We start from the raw sequence: 18,472 nt of genomic DNA, 5'->3' as shown, positions 1-18,472 counted from the left end.
CAGGAATTTAATTGTGTTGATTTCTAACGCTATCTTTAAGGCTCAAGCAGAAAAGATGGCACATAAAAAACAGAATAGTCACTTTTTACAAACTACACACCATTCTGCCTCTTAGGCCATATGCCCATGCACTCTCACGTTCTTTCATGTTTCCTGTTAGCGGCTGGATCTTCATTGGTTATCCATCGAGAAACGTATCAAATTTAAAGCCCTTTGCTTCACTTATAGAATGTTCAAACACTTAGATGCTTTGTCAGTCCATGCTGCTTATCTAGTGCTTTGCATTTACCAAACCAGAGATTAACTTGTATACCCACAGTTTAATCGTGTTAGACTTGGAGGCCGATCCTTTCGACATCTGGGCCCTAAGTTATGGACCACTCTTCCCTTGCATCCTTGCCTCAGCCCTTCAGAAGAGATTTTTTGTTAACAACTCAAGACCTGCCTGTTCTACCACCTGCTCAGTTTTGGAGCTGAGGGTCTTCTTCTGGAGTGCCAGGAAGTCCTATTTGGGTAGCCCGGTACAAATTGTTAAAATAGAATACAGGTTATTGAGGCAGGCCTTGTGCTGGAGAGCTGGCACATCTCAGTATACTACGGCTAGCCGGGCTAAAAGCACAGAAACCACTTGTGTCCATTACCAGTTATGTTAGCCAAGCAGTTTTGTAGCATTCATGTGTAGAGCACAGCTTTTTAGAGTCCTATGCTTAATGAAGCAGTAAAATAGTCCAAGATAGTTCTTTCTCAAGTAGCACTTCCAATCATCCGCCACCCGGCCTCTTAATCAATCAATCAATCAGGACACTTCTAAAGTGCACTACATACCCTTGAGGGTCTCAATGTGCGGGGGAGGGGTGCTGCTACTGATTGAAAAGGAGTCTTCTGAAGGCCAGTAGGTCTTGGGTCTGCCATAGGTTGATGGGGAGGGTGTTCCAGGTCTTGGCGGTGAGGTGGGAGAAAGATTTGCCACCGGCGGTCGTTCTTCGGATGCTGGGGACTGTGGCGAGGGCGGTGCCTGCGGAGCGGAGATGACGAGATGGGGTGTAGAAGCTGAGTCGTCTGTTGAGGTATGCTGGGCCGGTGCTGTGGAGAGCTTTGTGTGCGTGCATGAGAAGCTTGAAGGTTATCCTCTTGTTGACTGGTAGCCAGTGCAGATTCCTCAGGTGGGGTGTGATGTGGCTGCCGCGGGGGTTTTCGAGGATCAGACGTGCCGCGGAGTTCTGGATGCGCTGCAGTTGTCTCAGGAGTTTGGCCGATGTTCCTGCGTAGAGGCCGCTTCCGTAGTCCAATCTGCTGGTGACGAGGGCCTGGGAGACTGTTTTTCTAGTTTCAATGGAGATCCATTTGAAGATCCTGCGGAGCATGCGGAAGGTGTTGAAGCAGAATGAGGAGACGGCGTTGACCTGCTTAGTAATGGTGAGGGTGGAGTCGAGGATGATCCCTAGGTTGCGTGCGTGGTCGGTGGGTGTTGGAGCTGTTCCCAGTGCGGTCAGCCACCAGGAGTCACCATGAGTTACACCTTCTATTTAACTTCATTAAAAGCTCACTCCAACTGGACCTTAAACATGGCTTTGTTTGTTTGTTCATTGCAATTTAATGTAGGTTGCGTAGGCTATTTGGAAGTGGGTGTTTCACAAGCTATTCTCTTTCAAGCCTTTGTATCCAAATCATAATCATGCCAACTTTTATAGGTGCAAACAGCGGCGTAGCATGGGTTGCCAGCGCCCGGGCCAAGGCAAGTATTGCATGGCGCCATTTGTGCCCCCTATTTTGTGCCCCTAAGAATTTTGCGCCCGGGGTAACCGCCCCTGTGGCCCTGCCCACGCTACACCACTGGGTGCAAAGTCTACGATGGGAGTTTGATGTGGTATGAAAACTGTGTCGCTGTTCGGAAGAAATAAGCTTTATGGGGCAATAGTTTGTCTATGCATATTAGTATTTTGAGTTACTGTTGCTTCATTATTATTTTTTTATTTGCTTCTGTCTCCGTACTTTGGAAATGTATCTGAACAGTGTAAATTACATTTAAACAATCTAGAACTTGCACACAATGTATCTAAAATGGATGCGGACTGTCAATCTCTCTTTGTTATGTTATATGCTGTTTTATACCGCACTCAATTACTACCGGAGTATCCTGGCAAGAATAGACCGCTGGGGAACCCGTCCTGGCTTTCCCTGTGAGATGGTCCCTACTGGGTATCTCCAAGGTGAAACCAGGCATCCCCGGCGATTGTGTGGGGCCGTTGTAGAGATGAGGCAAGCTAATGCCCAGAGTTGCCGAGTGTGATCTCTGGTTAGAGTAGGCACCGAGGTGAGAATTATCGAGTCCGCTGACCCTGGTCCACGACCCTGCCACGTCGGGAATTGAACCCTGGTCCCGGGCCGTCCTCTACTCCCAGGTCTGCCACCTCTAACCAGTGAGCCACACCACTCCACTTCCCTGTAAACTGGGTCACTGACATAAAAAACCAAGTACTTTACATGTATACATTTCTTATATTGCTGCACGTGAGCACAGAGCCGAATGTAATTCAGCTCGTTTACCTATTTTAGCGTAAAGAGAGTTCAGTGCAGTGCAGAGATCCCTAGAGCAAGGTTTTATATCTGTTTGTTTATCAAAAAGCTTAATCTTTCTTTACTGCTTGAAGATTAGATATTTGATTCCGCTTTAAATTTGAGCGGAATGGAAACACAAAGACGACATTCCTGAACTCTAGAAGACCTTCCACCCATCTGCCTGTTTTAAATTTAAATATGGGGACTACAAGGAGGTGGCTAGAGGCAGAACGGAAATTACATCTCGGATGTGTCATACTTTTGGAAAGAAAAGTAGGACTACGCAACGTCAAACCGAGAGCTCATTATTTCTCGAGGCAGTGAATGTGAAGAAGTGGGCCTGAGATGGCGTCAAATATTTTAAGGTCAAACATCACGTGCGCTGAATGTGCTGCAGGCCTTTTAAGACGTTGCAGGCTTTTAATGGCCTTATTGAGAGGCCATAAAGAAAACAAACTTTAGAAAGCAGCATGCCTGCGTATGAAACCATTCAGTAGCAGAATCGTACAGGCAAAGCGTAGTAATGGAAGAATGCGGTGAAGAGATTTTGTTTGTTTTGTAATATTCCTGCCCACCTGAAGAGCAGCATAGTGCAAACTGGTGTTAACTGAAGAGACGTAGGAAAAACAGTCCTTATATGCAGAAGAGATATACCTGATATATTAAGATCTCTCAAACCCCAGACTTTGAACTACCCTTTCTAAAAAGAGACCTAAGCCCATAGAGCCCAGTCGGATGTTGGACTTATTGTTGATGAGAAGGGGCTCTACCTTATAGGGGTCGATTGCCCTACTGAATATCGACCCCCAAATGTTGTGGTACAAGAATATCAAGGACAGAATATTGAGAGACAAAATATTGAAAGATAAGTGATAATAGATATATGTATAATCAGGGCCTACTTAGGGCGGTGCCACTGTACAGGGTGCGGATTGTGGGTGAGGGGGGGCGTATATTATGGTTTTAAAAGTACCTGCTTCTGTATTCTTTGCCTCCAGCAATTTTAAGCCAACAATAAAGATGTCAAAATAACTCCAGTGATTAATTATGAATTAATATTAAAGAGAACCCCCAACCATGGTGTTACATTTTACATTCTAAGTTGGTGCTTCTCCATACCAAGCTCTCTTAAACTACACTGCCTACGAGCATGGATGACGTGTGACCCCTACAGCTTGTAGTCCTCTGTCTTACATAACATTTCATGTACACTGATTTACACATGCATGATTGATTGTCTCTGTGTATCAGTGTGATGTAAAGTGCTCTGACACCCTACACTGGTATGAGTGGTTGTAAAGTCCAGCTCCCTTGTTAAAGGCCCTCGCCTTCAGCTCTGGCCTTTAATGCTGCAGCGGGCCTTTAAAAGCTGGTATAGCCCGCTACGGCAGGCTATATTAAATGCATCTGAGAGTGAGAGAGTGGTTATGGAGACTTGAGGGGTACTGTGAATGGATGGTAGTGAGGGAATCCATGGCAGAGGTGGTCAAACAAACATTGCTGCACCAGCGCTAAAGCCAGCCCTACATACCATGTAGGTACATATGTGGAATTCGATTTAGAAAGTCTAGACTTACGTACCCATTGATCATTTAAAAAAATAATTATCTTTGATATTTTGTCCCATCGATATTCAAGGTGCACACCATAGGGCTCAGTTTGAAGCAGCTTTTGATCAACCAGCATCAGATGAGATCTAGAGCTCATGGGAGTGCTTCACAGGAGGAGTCTGTCCCTCTCTTCCTTGTGTCAAAAAATAGTCTGCATACATGGAGAAGGAAGAATACATTCCAAGCTGCAAAGAAATGAGAGGTAACTTGTAGCGAGTGAAAGGTGACAGGGAGAGCTACAAGTCCCCAGCAATCTCTGACAGAACTACTCTGAAGTCTGATGTCAAAGTACCTATCTGAAGCACTTGCAATCGCTCGATGTAAAACAAAATGTAATTTATTTGAGATTCATTTGGCCTAAATGCAACTCTGCCAAACTGCCTAGAAGGAACTGATGGTGGACTGTGTTCAATGGCGCCAAAAGATCTAACAAAATCAGCACCCTCAACACCACAGTTATACGTGGTCATATGCAGTTTATCCAGTACAGAAGTCACCTGTCATTTTGTAGCAAGTCAGCCAGAAAACCTGCTGGATTTGGATCAAAAAAGGGCTTGCAACTCCACATAATATGTAATGGTTTAAGCCACTCAGTTATTTAAAGGGTTATGAGAACAAGTACATATAATGAAAGTAAGTTTAGCACAATGGATCAAGTAGACATTTTTAAAGGTTGGATTTAGCTGTTTTCAGATTCCTTAGGACCATATTGTAAGGAGCTGCTGAGTTGTTTTGGCCTGAGTAAAATTTTGGATGCACAGGAATGTAAAGGCTAGCTTGTAGGGTTTGCATTTAGTAACAGTTTCTCAATTTCTCTGGATCTGAGAGGTTGGAATCATTTCAATTCAGACTGAGGAACTTTCTTATTCATGTCCTCATAACAAATATTAGGGGAGCTAACTGTTCTCTGGTGATCTCTTGCATAATCGTACCCACTTTATTGTGGAAATGTTCAATAGAATTCTTCCAATTCTGCCAAAGTTATCAATTTTTTTTATGCAATATAGCATGAACAAGAAACCAAGGGTTTTTAATAATGCAGCCTTCAAATGTTTTGTTGACTAAAACGTTTTTTTCTCCAAACCGATAAGGCTGCAATACGTTCACCCTAGGAAAATGTGAGTATATGTGTGTATGTATTGAGCAAGGCGCAAGAGCGCAGAAACGCGTAAGGAAATGGAGAATGTTGTGCTGCTGTGTTCTTTTAAATTAAATGCCACATATGCGGAACTGGGCCTCAGCATCTATGTTCACGCTGTGTGGGTTGATGGGCTTCTCCGTGCCCATTGTACTGAGGCCTCCCTGAAGGGTCGGGGGCTTCTTGCTCGGAGGACGTTGTGTGTGTATATATATATATGAGCACAGGAATCCTGACGAGATGCAAGTCACACAAAAATCAGGTACAGACCACTCGATTGAGATGAACAGTGAAAGTGCTTTATTCCTCCATTGATGGCAGCATGACGCATTTCGACCGGGTAAACCCGGTCTTGATCACATGACATGGCCAAAAACCAGCGAGTTTAAATGCTCAAACATTCACATATACTCCTCCCATTTTAGCATTAACAGTGAAAAAATACTCACATATAATTTACCATTAGTATCCACTTCAATGATATTCAAGCTAACAGTGTACCGAAACAAAATAATGGGCACATACTGCATATAACAAAATATACATGAATATTCATGCATAATAAATAACAATATTTAAGTCATAAGCAGAAATGAGTCAATCAAGGGCAAGTGCCTATAAACTACAATCCCTGAAGTGGTACCATAATAGTAGCGGAATAGGAGTTTAACAATCACCAATAAGGCAGTTCATGTATAATGTGAACTAACATAAGCATCATAGAAAGTACAAAAGTGCAGTGCAAATCACTTATTAATTCATAAGGGATTTGTTCAAATTTCATGATGCCCAAGTGCGAAAAAAGTGCGAGTGCATAGTGCAAAAAAGTAATAAAGAGTTCACCTAAAGTGAACTACAAAGCTAATCCCTGGACAAATATGTAACATAAATTATATCAATACTAGTGGGAGAAAGTACAGTAGGTTTTCAGTGCAGCAGAACAGAGAATTCATATTGTTATGGTGAGCCCAGAAAGAAATCCTAAAAAGGGCCCAATCAAATAGTCAAATAATCAAATAAAGTGCCATAAGCCAACTTTTGCCCAATAAATAGCTACCCGGACCCTACACCTCATCTGCACGGATATATATATATATATATATATATATATATATATATATATATATATATATATATATATAGGTTGATGAGGGCAGCTTGACTGCTGAAACGCGTCCCTGTTCGTGTGAATGTTGTAACCAAGGAAATAAAAGGGAAGAACCCCCACAACAACGTGTGCTGGCTCCTCAATTTAATTCAGTTGGGGAATAAATATATATATATAAGCCAGGCGAAACGCGTCGTAAGCGACTTTTGGAATAAAGAAAGTTCTTTCACCACGCTGTGTCGTCTCCTTCGGAAATTGGTTCGGAGTTTTGAGCGTTTGATATATATATATATATATATATATATATATATATATATATATATATATATATATATATATATATTAAAGAGCATACTGTTTACCTCCACTTTACCTCCAGCTTGCGGAGTATAATTTATGCATGTTGAAGTTCAGACTTGAAACTTATATGGTGAAAACCCCAAATGTATAAGCTTGAAGAATTTCAACTTGTTTTTTGTTATCAAATGTTCCATATTTTACTTTCTTTTTTTATTTAGGTAAGCATATAAAGTATCATCAGAATTATTTTTCCAAGAGCCTTTAGCACATGTCCAGTAAGTCTCAGTGGACCTCGCACGATTATTCTGGAAATCTAAAATTTCAAACAGGACATGCTTATATTCCTGCCATAATAGCAAAATTATTCCCCATATTTGCATTCTTTCATAAGTATGAGATCTAAGGTGGCTGCAATACATAGAGTGCACACTCAGATCATTGGGCTTACAGAAACGTTTTGAGAATCCATAGAGTTGCGCTCTATTTTCTTAGGCAAAAATTATGGAAGCTTTTTTATTCCAAGGTGCCAGAGAGCGAATGAAGATTGACTACACTAAAGTTTCTCTGAAGTTGTACCAATTGGCCCCTTCCATCCCTCAGGATGTACACTCCTTCTTAGCCACAGTGTCTAACCTCCAACATCGTTTTATTTTAGTGAGGTTTTGCTAAAATTACATTCCGTTGATTTTGGGGTATCCAAGTAAATTTCACTCTGTTGGAGATCTGACATTATGCCCCTGTGATGGGCTGTCTACCCAAACCCATGTATATATATTCTTATATAGTTTTTATAAGGTGCGTAAATATAATTTTAGCCAATGTCAGACAGCTTTTATAGTTTATCCAAATACTCGCCGACCCATTTGTTTGTTACTCTCTGGCATCATTCCTTTGGTATAGGAAATCTCTTATAAACAGCCATGTGAGTTAAGTGCAGCATTCTTTTTTTTTTTTCAAAAACCTTTATTGATAAACATAGGCATACAATAGCAATCATACAGCCACATAGGGTTGGCTGGTAACATTTCCAAGTATCATAGCAGGATGAGTGAGTTACACAGCCCTTCAGCCGAAAACCTAGGGTCCGGTGCCGATTAAATAATCAAGTCATGTCATACAGTAAATCACAGGAGGAATAAGGTCTTTGTTTTGTGTTTTTTGAAACCAACCAACCAAAAATTAACTGCGGAGGCTAAACCCGAGGCAGGTATACAAGTAATTCATTCTGGGGAGGGAGTACCACATCCACATCTGTTACGTAGTAACAAGTGAAGTTGAAAAGCTATAGGAAGAGCAGACGGGAGGGGGAAAGGGGAAAGAGAGCAGGCCAGCAATACATAGACAAAAATCCCGTTTAGAAGGAACATCACGCTAAGCGGAGAGTAACACCTCCGGTGGAGGCACAAAAGGGGGAGTACAAATTTCACCACGATACTGGTTCCACTGATTCCAACTCCTACCTCACTTCTTGGGCCTGCCCCGAGCAATGTAGACTGTTTTTTCACAAAACATGCACCAGTCCATTTTTCTAGACCAGGCCGACAGACTAGGTGCCCTCGACGATCCCCACAATTGTGCAATGTCACGCTTAGCGATCATATTACCCAAGGTGGCCCACTGCGTCTGTGCTACATTATAGTCTTTGGGCTCCCACACATTTAATAGGCACCTGCGGGCCTCAGGCAAAAGCGAAACACCCGTCACTTCGTCCATAACACCATGCACACGATTCCAAAAAGACACCACCGCCGGACACTCCCACAAAATATGAAGGAATGTACCCACCATTCCACACCCGCGCTTACACCAGTCATCCGAAGCATACCCCATACGTAACAAGCGAGGACCCATCATGTACACACGGTGTATGATTTTCAATTGCACCAATCTCAGACGGGCCGAGATTGCTACCTCCTTCGGGGAGGATATTGCCGCCTGCCAGTCCTCATCATCAAGTTCCAGTCCATCGCCGGTCCAGGCCATACGGAGCTGTAGAAGAAGGTCCGCTCGGTCATTTATCAGCTTTTTATATATAAGGGAGATCGTACTGTCCGGGACATGGCCGTCGAGTACTCTGTCCTCCAGGGGTGAGGATTCTGGAACGAGTGTGCTGGTCGGAAAAACAGAGGAAAGGGCGTGTCGGACCTGTAGGTACCGAAAGTATTCTCGATCGCCAAGTTTGTATTCCAGCTGCAGCTCTTCAAAAGACTTTATCTTGTCTTTCCGCCAAAGGTCCCCCACCCTACTAATCCCAATGAGGTCCCATTTTTCTAAACCCTTGGTAGTCCACAAACTGCCTAACTTCTCGGCAGCGCAGAGTGGAGTCGCTTGAGTGAGAGTGTCCGACCAGCCCATAGCAGCGTTAGCGTTGTACCAGACCCGCACCGCAACTCTGGTGGGCCCCGTCAACGCCACATCGGACCGTTTGGAATAAATCGCTCTATTATAGTCCCCGCCCGGCAGCAACCATCTGTCCATAGCAAAAGCCGGGTTAGAAGCTGGACCATACATCGCATGATTAACGGAGCTCAGTTGTGAGGCCAAGTTATATCGTCTGATATCAGGTACAGCTATACCGCCATCATACCAAGGTAGCGTAAGCTTAGCCAAGGCAATCCGGGGACGTCCGGCCCACAGCAGTTTTCTTTGTAGGCACTCGATCTCGTGGAAGTTGCTGGCACTAGATCCAGAGTGTTTTGGAGCGCATATAAAAATCTGGGAAGGGACATCATCTATACTACTATTATAAAGGAAGAACTTTGAGGTTTTGAGGCGGGTAAACTCGGGAACCACAGCGCCAATCCACACACCCGATACATCGTTGTAATCCTCAGGGTGTGCAGATGGACATAGGCTAGATAAATTAAAAATAAATACGTTATTAAAAAATATAAGTTAAAAAAAAAGTAGTCCCTTCAAAGTAGCGCCAGCCGCGACGTGCTTGCTGACATCAGGAGCGGCGTACACGCGAGGAGCGGCGTACAGGAGCGGTGGAGAACAGCGTGAGGAGCAGCGGCGGAGATCAGCGCGGGGAGGAGCAGTGATTAGGAGCGGCGGAGATCAGGGGAGCAGCGGACATGACCGGCGGACAGGCAGTGAGGATCGGCGGGCAGACAGTGAGGGGCTGCAGAGATTGAATATTCACTGTACTGTACGGCTCTAATAATTTAGTGAGAGCTGGTAACGGGGCCTATCGGAGGAGCTGCACTTGCTCTCCAATTAAAGGGCACGCACCAGGGTTTTTAAGGCTGCAAACACTGCGAGCTCTTACGCTTTCTTCCCCATGGCAACCACTCTACCACTGCCATCTTTTCAGCCCACCGCTGCAGCCGTCCGGACATGGCCACCAGTGCTGGGATGGTACAAGCATGCCATCTCTGCATTGTTTTAGTATGCTGTTTTATGTTAAGGTAGAGGCTGTTTGTATAGCACCTGTGGCAGCCATGGATTGCTTCTAACCGCTGAAAATCATGTTGAATCGTCAGGTGTGCACCAGAGTGGAGCAGCTGCTGTGTTCTTCTCGGATGAGAGTGTAAGGTGCTGATAACATGGAATTGTGAAACGCGCAGAGCACTGCTATCAGGCCCATGAGCACAGTGAAAATAAAGCGTGTCTGCTGTTCAGAAAAGGCATTTCCTTTGAAATTGAATCAATTAGTTGTCGGGGGAAGTGACGGGACAGTACAGGAACTTCTGAGGGGCAAGCAGGTACTCTGTGACGCTAAATACCTGCACTTTTCCATTAAGGAAACAAAGGAGGCTCAATAAAAAGAGCATTTAAAAAAGAAAAGTAAAGAATGTATAAGGAAACAAACAGAAAGAACACGTAGACAATCTGTTCTGTTATGTTAATCACTGGCAGGTGGATGGGTAACTTTCAACACAATGAAAATAGAGGGGATTAAAAATATAAAAAGGTAGTGGACACAGCCGGTGCGTCACGCAGAGCACCCGGGTCACCCCTCTGCGGAGAACAGTCAACAAGTCCTAATAATGTGTCTCGTGGGCAGGTACCAAACGGGGCATTACAGCAGGAAAAAGTGACATGAGCAGTGACGTGGGCAGGTTACACAACGTCAGGGCGGGCGGGGGCCCTGAGCCATGATTGCTCCCGGACAACGTCGGGACAGGCTGCTAGTTTTGAATAAGGCTGCTCTCTGCCCACCAGGGACAGTGGCAGTCTGCTCCAGGCTTTCACGTCCGCTTTTAGGTGAAGAAGCGGGGGGAGTAAGTTGCGCTGATACCTGACAGCCGAATCACGCGAAATATAGATACCTAAATACTTGAACCCGGTGGATGAGATTTGTATTGGGCAATTGTGCGGTACAAGTGGAATGTCGTCCGTGAGCGAATAAACACAAGACTTACCCCAATTGATGACTAGTCCTGAGTTCCTCCCAAAGGAACTAAGGACGTCGAACAATACCCCCAGGGACTTCCGAGGGGAGGGGAGGTAAAGGAGAAGGTCGTCCGCATAGAGCAATATACGATCTTCAAAACCGGGAGTCCACCTGATACCCCTGAGGGAGGGCTCCCATCGCAACCAAGCGGCCAAAGGCTCCAAAGCCAAGGCAAAAAGCAGCGGAGACAGAGGGCATCCCTGTCGCGTCCTCCCTAGGGAAAAGGGAGCCGACACTCGACCGTTAACTACCACCTGGGCTGGGGGCTCCTCATAGAGTAGCCGGACCCATCCAATGAATCCCGGTCCGAAGCCGAACTTCGCCAGAGCTGCCCATAGGTATGGCCATTCCACTGTGTCAAATGCCATAGTGGCATCCAAAGAAACCAAAATGGCCGGTTCGCGTAGCGTCTCCGCCCTCGCCAGCACGCCATGAAGACGGCGTAAATTCAACGCGGTGTTGCGGGCCGGAATAAGCCAGACTGGTCCGGGTGCACCAAATCTCCGATCACTTTAATCAGACGGTTAGCTAACATTTTTGCCAAAATTTTAGGCTCCACATTAAGAAGTGAGATAGGTCTATAGGAGGTACAGAGTTTACGGGGTTTACCCTCCTTATGTATCACCACAATAGACGCTAAACGCTTATCATGGGGAAGCGAACCCCTCTCCCTGGACTCCAAGAACATCGAGCGAAGGTACAACGCCATTTTGTTCGGACACAACTTGTACAGCTTGATGGGTATGTCGTTCGGGCCCGTGGCTTTTCCAGAGCGAATGGAGCGAATAGCGAGTGCTACTTCATCAGTGGAGAAGTCCGCCTCCATTAGTTCTCTGTCAGATTCGGACAAGCAAGGTGTTAGACCTGGCACCTTGGCGTGAGTCTCCCTTCCACTTTTTGCTGATGTGCCTCCGATGTTTTGCTGGTTCTCCGATACTCAGGGCACTGCGCCACGGCTGATCCGTGCCGCAGTGCAAGTGCTCCCTACTCTAAACTGTACATACGATTGGTATCCATGATTGGTGCATTGGATTTACTGTTAGTCCCTAGTAACGCGCACGAGAGAGTGCCGGGGCGTGTAGATACCAATACTGCTGGTGGGCTTGCAGCGCTGGTTGCGCCACCCACCCGAGCAGCCGTAAACTTGTGTCTGGGAACTGCGACCGCAGAACCCGCGTGCGGTCGCGTACTGTCACGCTAGCTGGGCAAGTATCCCCACTTGCCAGCCCCGACCCTTCCCTTGACTACATATTAGACACCCCTATGGTAGGCCTGCGGGCAGGGTGCATTGTAGGTGCGAGGTAGGACAAGCCCTGATGTGCGTGGCATGTCCTGGTAGTGACCTACAACGAAGACCGTATTTCACTACTGAAGGCTACCTGCTCCATTAGGCCAGACTGAGCTGCGAGGATTATTATACCCTATAATCCCCGCAGGCTCAAGGAGCATGGTAGTGAGTCATGTTTAGTATGCCTGGACTCAGGATGATGAGATATTTCTTGTAGTCAAGTTTATTTTATTATCCTGGGTTTGCAAATGCTACTTTTAGAAAGTCAGCATTTGCTTGCCTAACCATTTCAGTTGCCTCTGCCAGTATGTGTATCCGACTGTCTGGGATGTGTGAGTGACAGGGCTGGAGGGATGACAGGTGGTGAATGCGCAGATTACACCTTAGTGGGAGGTAGGAGTGCCTCTTGACTCGAACTGTCACTGTGCTCGGCCACCACAATGCTGGCTCCACCCTCCTGGGGAGCGGCGGATGACTCTGCCGGCACCTGGCCCAGGAAGGGCGAAGCCCCCATCAACAAGGTACTCTGGCCACTCCTGTCCGGACAATGCTGGCTCCCCCTCCTGTGGGGCGTCTGATGCGCCTGCCCCTCCCACTGAAAGCAGAAGCCGGAGTACACCCGCCGGGGTACTCCAGAACTGAGAGTGGCTATGCAAAGGCCCCCCTGGCCTGCGAGAACAAAAGAATTGGCCTATAAAAGAGGGAGCCCTGCTCCTTGAAAGTTAGATCCAGTTTGGGCCACAGAACGACTCTGCCCTACGAGAAGGACCGCGAGAAGACAAGGAAGGGTGCTGACTCTTGCCTGTGTCTGGTGCCTTGCTGCTGAAGGAGAGGAAGACAAAAAGACTACGAAAAGACTTTTGTGCTACTTGTGCCAAACTCTGCCAAGAGATCTCCAAGGGCTTGGAACTGAACTTGCCCCCTGACCAGCGTCCCAGGACCAGTGGACGCTAAACCCCCCTTGGAAGAAAGCGACTGCGGGTGCTGACCATCGCCGCAGTACCGACAGAGAGGAAGCTCCTCTAAGGCATCCACTCCCTCCCGACCACCGTGACCGGGGCCCAAAGCTACAGCGGAAGCACAGTGAGGACCAGCCGCCGCTGGCCCGAGCATCGTGACCACACCTGCGCTGGGAGCCCGAGAGCAAAGCGAAGGAGGACCCGTCCGGTCCGAGCTATCGAGGCGACTGCATAGCGAGCCGTCCCTCACCTGCAAGGACAGACTATTGCCCTACGAGAATCCACAAGGTCGGTAGCCTGCCCGACAGCCCAGCTGTGAGCCCACAGCTGCACCGGCATTTGGCTGGGTACGTCCTGCACTTGGGGACCGTACTGCCACTTGTCACCGCCACACAGCCGCCGACTCCAAGGTCGGAGCAGACGACGAGGAGAGGACCGTGCCGCCACAGAGCACCGCTGCCCCGGACGACCAGTGACCTGCTCGGCCGAAGAGCCGCAACGATCAGCGACACCGGGAAGGCAACGCGACGTGGGACAGATCCCCTGGAAGCCGCTGGCTCCACCAAGAACTTTGTTTAACACCGGCCTACGGGCCTCACAAGAACTACGACACGAACTGTGGTAACCTAAAGCTAATATCCTGCAACCGTATCCGTAAAGTTATTAACTGTATTCACAAGCCTGCGTAAAGTTTATATAAAGAGATATATTTTTACAAGAATACAGTCTGGTCTCGTTGTGTGGTGGGTTGGTTGTGAAGGTGTACTGTTGCAAGTGTTTAACCCTATGTGCCCCAAAGATTAGCCTAAGACTGCTTAAGCCACACTACCTAGAGGGTAAGCAGAGGTTGTCTGGAAGGTAACCCTCAGCCCTGACGAGGAAGAGAGAGTCCCTGCTTGTCGCTAGTGCTTGCACTGCGCCAACTAGAGTCTCCCCCTTCCTACATTGGACGCAGCGGTGAGGATTTTCGAATTTACACTTGCGATAGTTATACCTGAGCTTCTGACCGCTACACAGGGATTACGGTACAGTTACTAAACCACAGACTTTGCTTTTTGAAAGAGGATTCCGAGTGCAGAAACCATGCCGGGCACAAAGAGCCTGGATGGAGCGGAGTCCACGACCTCCGAGGTTTTGGAGGTAGAGTGGGACCCCACCAAAGTGGATAAATATTCCAAGGACGAACTGAAATTCTTTTGCAAGAAACTCAAAGTTCCGCACGCTGGCTGCAAAAACAAAACGCAGCTCTCCAAGGCCCTGAAAGCCTGGATAGAGTCCCGAAAGACCCCGGAAGAGCAAGACGTCCTCGCCGAGCAGAACGCAACGGAGGAGCAGAATGCGCTTGGGGATCTGATCGATCTCGAGCGGCAGGACAGCGAACACAGCTTTGGAAAAGGCCTGTCGCCAGAGGAGCTGGCGGACAGGAAGGAAACCCGGAATCACGAAAGAAAGTTGGCAGAATTGAAAATCCAGCTGGAGCTTGAAACGAAAAGAATGGCGCTGGAAGAGCGAAAGCACCAGATGGATTATGAGGTGAAAATGAGGGAGATAAGTCTCAAGGAAAGGGGCTTGGATCGTCCTCCCTCTGGTGGCAGCACATCGCCAGTGCAGGTAGAGTCAAGAGTGCATATCCCGAAGGACGTAGTCAAGGAGTTCTTCAAGGGGGATGACATAGGACAATGGTTTAGGGCATATGAGGTAGCCATGTCCTCCCACCGGGTCCCTGAGAAGGATTGGGGAGCGGGGTTGTGGGGAAGGTTCCTTAGCGAAGGGAGAGATACCTTGCTAGATTTGCCCGTTGAGAATCAGAGGTCCTATACCCACATGAAAGAAGCTTTGTTGAGCAGGTACGGGCTTACCCCTGAAATGTATAGACAGAAGTTTAGGGGGTGTACTAAGCGGCCTGGGAATACGTATGTGGAATATGTGACTTACTTTTGCAGAGCACTGGATGGTTGGGTGAAAGGTAACAAAGTGAATGATTTTCAAGGTCTCTTTGATTTAATTGCATGGGAGCACTTGTCTGATCACTGTTTTCCTGAGTTACGCCAACATCTGATCGATAGCAAGCTGTCCAACCCGAGGAAGCTTGCTGAGGAGGCGGACCGCTGGCTCAGCACCAGGGTCCACAAGGGTCCCGTGGGAGATTCCGCCAAGAGTGGGCAGGGTCCCCAGCAGAAGAGTGGGGGGGACAAAGGGGGAAAACAGAAAGGGTTCCAAAAAGGCCCCCAAAGTAGTTCCCAAGGGAATCCGCAGCAGGGTTCTCAGCCTCCCCCACCCCCGAAGCAGAATGGGGCCCCGACAGGTAAACCTGTTCCAAAGGGGCCCTTCAATTGTTTCAAATGTGGCGAGCCTGGGCACATATCGAGTGACCCCAAGTGTCGCCTATTTGGAAAACCCGCACCCACTGGTGCTCCGCCCCGACAAGTGACTAGCGTTCACCTGGGAGAAGAAATGATGGTCCCGGGGGGTGGAGATCCCGTTCACATGACCCTGGTCTCGTTAGGAGACAGCGAGATGATCCCTACGAACTACCTGCCCTCTAACACTAAAAAATATGGGCAGGTGGTGATCATCAATGGTAAGGAAGCCGAGGCTCTTAGAGACACAGGAGCCAGTGTGACTGCAGTGAGGCAGCACCTGGTGTCTCAAGAGCAGGTTGTACCCCATGCCTACTGTAGGGTTATCAATGCTGATAATTCCGAGAGCCAGTGTCCGATGGCTCAAGTTCCCTTCGAGTGGGGGGGGGTCTCTGGTACTCTGCAGGTCTGTGTGAGGAAAACCATGCCTGTTGACTGTTTGCTAGGGAACGACTTGGAGCACTCCCCTTGGGAAAAGGTGGAGAAAACGACTCACCTGCGGATGGTGGGTCTGCCTGACTGGGCGTGCGTGACCACCCGGTCGATGGCAGCCAGTAAGGGTGATCGAGAGATCCTGGGGCCTGATGGAGAGGCCCAGGAACCGGTCTTAGGGAGAAGGCGCAGGGGGCGCGGGAAACCGGCCCCTGAAGTTCCTACGGTCCAGGAGGAGGCAGGCCTTGAGGGGGATGCCCTGGAGCCTACAGGGGAACAGATCGCCGAACTGGGGGACCTGCCTGAGCTGACCCATTGGCAGCAAGAAGGAGGACCCTCCAGGGAGGAATTCTGCAGGGAGCAGAAAGAATGCCCTTCTCTCGTGGGTATGCGGCAGCAGGCTGCAGACCAGGCCAATGGTGTTCAGGCCAAAACACATTACGTGTACTGGGAGAATGACCTCCTGTATTCGGAGCCTAAGGCTGCTGAACCTGGGTCAGCCCGTGTGCTGGTGGTACCCCAGAAGTTCAGAGCCTTCCTACTGGGTCTGGCTCATGATGTGCCTTTAGCAGGACATCTAGGGATGGACAAGACCTACGACAGGCTTGTCACCCACTTTTACTGGCCCCAAATGCATAAGAGTTCCGATACTTATTGCAGAACCTGTCCGACTTGCCAGGCAAGTGGGAAGACGGGAGGGAAGAACAAGGCTCCCCTCCAACCCTTCCCTGTCGTCGGTACGCCATTCCAGCGAGTGGGTATTGACATCGTCGGGCCTCTGGACCCCAAGACAGCCATGGGCAACAGGTTCATCCTGGTCTTGGTGGACCATGCCACCCGGTACCCTGAAGCCATACCTCTGAGGACAGTGACGGCTCCCGTGGTGGGGCGTGCACTGATGGGAATTTTCTCACGAGTAGGATTCCCTCTAGAGGTAGTGAGCGACAGGGGGACCAATTTCATATCGAAATATATGAAATCCCTTTGGCAGGAGTGTGGCGTAACGTACAAGTTCACCACGCCCTACCACCCCCAAGGTAACGGATTGGTTGAAAGATTCAACCGAACCCTCAAAGGCATGATCATGGGCCTGGAAGGTCCGATGAGGCGTAAGTGGGACGTCCTCTTACCATGCCTACTGTTTGCATATCGCGAGGTGCCGCAGAAGTCCCTAGGGTTCAGTCCCTTTGAACTGCTGTACGGTCACCCCGTGAGAGGACCGCTGAGTTTGGTAAAGGAAGGCTGGGAGCAATCTCCCAGGAAACCTCCCCAGAGTGTATATAGCTACATGCTGGCCTTCAGAAACCAGACCAGGCGCTTCAGACAACTTGCCGAGGCAAATCTGGAAGCGAGCCAGGAAGAGATGAAGCGGTGGTACGATCAGAATGCCACTCTGGTCGAGCTTCAGCCTGGACAAGAGGTGTATGTCTTAGCCCCAGTGGAGCCCTGTGCCCTTCAAGATAAGTGGACAGGACCATTCGAGGTTGTGGAACGGAAGAGCCCCGTGACATACTTGGTGGACATGAAGACGGCCAGGAACCCTTTGCGGGTCCTACATGTCAACCGCCTCAAGCCCCACTTGCGAAGGTCCGAAGTGGGCATGTTGTTGGCAACCGATGACGGAAGGGAGGAGGAGTCAGAGCCTCTACCGGACCTCTTGGTGGCCTGTGAGAAGGATGGGTCAGTGGATGGAGTTAACCTTTCACCCTCCCTGACCGCCGAACAACAGGAGGATTGCCGCCAGTTGCTGGGGCAGTTTCCAGACCTGTTTTCCCTGGTTCCGAGTGTCACAGATTGGTGCGTCCATGATGTGGACACTGGAGACAGCTTGCCGGTGAAGCATAAGGCTTACCGGGTGACTGACAGGGTACGGGCCTGCATCAAGGAGGAGGTCTCCAAGATGCTTGCCCTCGGGGTGGTTGAGTCTTCCAGCAGTCCTTGGTCCAGCCCCGTGGTCTTGGTTCCGAAGGCTGCTGCGCCGGGAGCCACACCCGAACTCCGGTTCTGTGTGGACTACAGAGGACTCAATTCAGTCACGAAGACTGACGCGCACCCCATCCCCAGAGCTGACGAGCTCATCGATCGGCTAGGGGCTGCCCGGTTTCTCAGCACGTTTGATCTGACGTCTGGGTACTGGCAGATCGCCTTAACCGATGGGGCAAAGGAGAGGTCAGCATTCTCTACACCAGATGGGCATTTCCAGTTCCGGGTCATGCCATTTGGAATGAAGAATGCCCCTGCCACCTTTCAGAGATTGGTCAACCAGGTGTTGGCTGGGCTGGACGAGTTCAGTGCCGCCTACCTGGATGACATCGCGGT

The 18,472-nt window shown here is 48.6% G+C and overlaps 1 protein-coding gene across 2 annotated transcripts in view; it reads left to right on the top strand.

Annotated features, from left to right (window-relative positions):
• PAPSS2 (3'-phosphoadenosine 5'-phosphosulfate synthase 2) overlaps positions 1-18,472 on the top strand; it is a 196,663-nt gene that overhangs the window by 167,939 nt on the left and 10,252 nt on the right. The gene's annotated exons all lie outside the window — the stretch shown is intronic.

This window comes from Lissotriton vulgaris, chromosome 5 (assembly GCF_964263255.1).
Source record: "Lissotriton vulgaris chromosome 5, aLisVul1.2, whole genome shotgun sequence".
Lineage (NCBI taxonomy): Eukaryota > Metazoa > Chordata > Amphibia > Caudata > Salamandridae > Lissotriton > Lissotriton vulgaris.
Note: the sequence above shows the minus strand (reverse complement) of the source record. Positions and strands in the feature narration are given on the sequence as shown.